We start from the raw sequence: 4,239 nt of genomic DNA on the forward strand, positions 1-4,239 counted from the left end.
ATTCTGTGTTGAAAATCTATAAATTCTACCTCATCTCATCATTTTCAATTTAGAATCATAGCATCTAAAATCTAACATTTGCATTTAGAATCATAGAATCTAGAATCACAGTCTTCGAAAGAGTTGTCTAATCTATGAAGGAAATCAGTGCAATACCTAAGAGTCAATTCTACAATAACTAAGGAGAAGAGCAATGGAAGCTTTGTCAAATCGATTGAGGTAGTCTTAATTAGATTCATTTGTTCATTATTCAACTGGTTTTGCATTATTCGATTGTTATTTAAGATTAATTCTAATTAGATTAGAGTTTGTGATTTGCTCTTATAATCTGATTAATCATGATGATTTTAACCCTAGTTCATTTGGTGAACCCGACATGAACTAACAACAATTTAAAATTTTGTGTATGCCTGTAGGTTTCCATTTTTGGTAGGTTTCCATTTCTGGAAAGTTTCTATTTTTGAAAGGTTTCCATTTCTAGAAAGATTCCATTTTTGCAGGTTTCCATTTTTGGCAGGTTTCCATTTCTAGAAAGTTTTCATATTTGGTAGGTTTTTGTTTTTGGAAAGTTTTTGTTTTTGGTAGGTTTCCATTTCTGGAAACTTTCCATTTTTGGTAGGTTTCCATTTTTGGGAGGTTTCCATTTCTAGAAAGTTTCCATTTTTAGCAGGTTTCCCCTGTTGGAAAGTTTCCATTTTGGCAGGTTTTCATTTTTAGAAAGTTTTTCATTTTTGGCAGGTTTCCATTTCTGGAAAGTTTTTCATTTTTGGAAAGTTTCCATTTTTTGCATGTTTCCATTTCTAGAAAGTTTCCATTTTTGTAGGTTTCCATTTTTGGCAGGTTTCCATTTTTGAAAAGTTTCTATTTTTGGCAGTTTCTATTTTTAGCAAGTTCCTCATGTAAAAAAAAAAAGAAAAAAAACCTCTCTATTCTTTCATTTTTCTTAAATCCTAGTCTTTTAGTGTTTTGTTTTATAACAAATCATTGATAAACACTGAAGCAGATTTTTGTAACCAAAGAAAGAAAATTAGGCTGGATAGCCCACCATGTGTCTACTAACGTTATTTTCTCTACAGGGTTAGAGTAGAGAAATGCTTTTGGTGGTTTTAAAAAGAACAAAATCAAATTCTTTCACGTTCTTTCACAAATTGCTATAAAGGTTAAAAATGAACACCATGCCTATGTGGAGCAACATCTCCACTTAGAATAGAAACTCATTGCAATGGAAGGATAAAAAGAACTTTGTTTTTCATGTCTTCAAAGGGATGGGTATTATGCTCTCCCCTTCAATGGGTGATTAGAAAACTAGACTCTCTTCTTTTATTCTTTCAGTAAATTTTTGTACTTACATCCTTTAGAAGGCTTGCCCTCCCGAGTTGCCCTTAGGGCACCATTAAGGCCGGTGAGAGGGGAACGACCTAAGTAGGAATGACTAAAGCCAAGTAATCCAAGCCACTCTAAATAAATACGTATGTGATGAAAATCATATGTGACGAGTGTTACATGTTGTCACAATGGCGTTATGCCTCCCTCAATGACTATACGGTACATTAAAATCTGTAGAGCGTAACCTCTACAAACTGGGAGACCTCCCTCAATGGAGTGTAAAACGTTGCTGATTGTGACCACTCGAACAAAACCCTTTCTAAACACCTTAGAAATTAGAATCCCAATTGCGTTAGTAACCAGACACTTGGATTATCACAGTGCAAGGGTGGGGAAGAATCTGCCCCCAAGACACTCACCATATATCTCCCAGGATAACAAACCAATTGAGGAGCAATCTTCTTTGGTCTAATTTTGAGAAAAAGGCAAAAAAATGGGCACACCCTAGGGTGTGACAGGGCTGTTTGAGCTGATGGAGTTTCAAGATGTGGGCTATGGTAATACTTGTGATCTTTTGTCTTTAGGAGAGTCTGCTTGATGTGCTATCAAATTGCCAAAATATTATTGAAAACAAAATGGGGTCTTGAAAAAGAACTCAACATTCATGATGATTTGAAATAGTCCTTTAAACAAGTGCTCTCTTTGTTTAGTTTAGATTTTTTTCTTTGCTTGCTGCGGTGTCTTTGCAACATCAACATCAACATCAACAAGATCAAATCCCTCAAAAAAGTCAAGTTTCAACACCAACAAGATCAAAACACCTACATCAAGTGTCAACATCAACATCAAAATCAAAATCAAACATTCAAGAAATGGAGAAAAAATATTACATGTTGTGATCCTAGGTCCAAACCAATCAAGCAAACATCATGGACTGGCGTTGTGCATTTTGTAGGGAAGGTGAACAATTCATCCCTTCCATTCATCTTCCACCACCATCCATAGAAATCTTAGCTCAACAAATCAATACTTTGCAACAATAAATGAGAGACATGACTAGTCCTAGAAACCATAGGAGCTGGTTAGAAAATATGATTAGGGAGGTGATAACCCTGAGGGAATCATTATCAGGCCAACTTTCTTCTTCTTGTGAGACCATTCAAACATGTCAACCTTCATTCTTCAACAAAATCATTCCTACATCAGTTCAACCAACATTAGAGTCATGTCAACCTTCTTTCAACCCAACGTATCTATCATACCAATCCTATCAACCCAACATTCAAAGTACTTCCTATCAACCTAACATTCAAAGTACCTCTTTCAACCAAAATCAAAACCCTTTCAACCAGAGTCCAAATCAAAATTCATTCAACCAAAATCAAACCTCTTTCACCCAAAATTGAACCCCTTTCAACCAAAATCAAACCCCATTCAATCAAAGTGCAAATCAAAATTCACACCAACCCAACATTCAAACCTCTTTCAACCAAAGTCAAACCCCTTTCAACCAAAGTCCAGATCAAAATTCATTCAACTAGAATCAAACCTCTTTCACCCAAAACCAAACCTCTTTCAACCAAAATCAAACCCCATTCAATCAAAGTCCAAATCAAAATTCACACCAACCTAACATTCAAACCTCTTTCAACCAAAATCAAACCCCTTTCAACCAAAGTCCAAATAAAAAAAAATCATTCAACCAAAATCAAATCTCTTTCACCCAAAACCAAAACTCTTTGAACCCAAACCAAATACCTTTCAACCAAAGTCCAAATCAACCATATCTATCCACCATTTCATCATCCCCTAATGTCACACAAGACCAATCCATGTCATCTCTATCCAATAACACAATCTCCCAAGGGTTATCCATAGCATAAATCCAATCTAATCCAAGTCATGATTCAGAGAGTCTCATTCAAAATCCTTTCTCATCAAGTCAAAATGTTGAAACCTTCCAAGTTTCTCCCATGAATATCCAAACTCCTTCCCCATGTCAGGAGGACAATCCAAAATTTGAAGAAATCAGTCATGAAATAAATCAAGATCAAGAACAAACCTTTTCTTCCTACCCAATTTTTTATGAAGACTCCACCTATCAAGAATCTTATGATTATCCCCTCATTCTTTTCTATTCCACTTATAATAACACCCTTATTTCTCAAGAGCAATACATTCTTTCAAGTCCCATCCAACATCCACCTCTTAAGAAAGATCAAGACATCCCTTTCATCCTTCCTAATAATCTCTTTCCAAGTCAAGATCAAAGCATACCTTTACCTTCATGTCCTAAACAAGATCCCATTATCATTTCTCCTAATATCTCTCATGATTCCAATACACAAGTTGTTCATGAAATAACCAATCCAGATCATACTACATAGGACAAATTTTTAACAATTATATGTGTGCCATCATCAAATGCCAATATGGTGACAAAAAAAAACATAGCACCAACTAATGAAATCAACACCCAAATTGTTTCATCATACTCTTCAAGTGCATCAATAAAAACATGCATAACACCCACTCATATCACAACTTCGAAACCAAAATCTATTTGCCTAATACACCCACACTTGAAAGACTGGGGGCAAGAAGGTCTACCACAACTGGATTGGTTTGAAAATAAGGAGGATATAGCAGAAACTGTACATGAAAGACTCCCAGCTGAATATCCTATTGAAAAATACAAGTTCATCCAACTCTTCAAATAAAGACCAATGAATTATCTACACAAAGTTCATACCAACTCAATAACAACATGCACCTAAAAAGATATTACATCTAAGGCTGGTTTTATTTCAATTTTTAGTACTGCATTTGCATATTTCTTTACTGCATCACATATCTCCATTTCAGAGTGCATCATAGTTGCATTTTATATTGCACAACATCTAGTTGCATATA

This window comes from Cryptomeria japonica, chromosome 6, assembly GCF_030272615.1.
Source record: "Cryptomeria japonica chromosome 6, Sugi_1.0, whole genome shotgun sequence".
Lineage (NCBI taxonomy): Eukaryota > Viridiplantae > Streptophyta > Pinopsida > Cupressales > Cupressaceae > Cryptomeria > Cryptomeria japonica.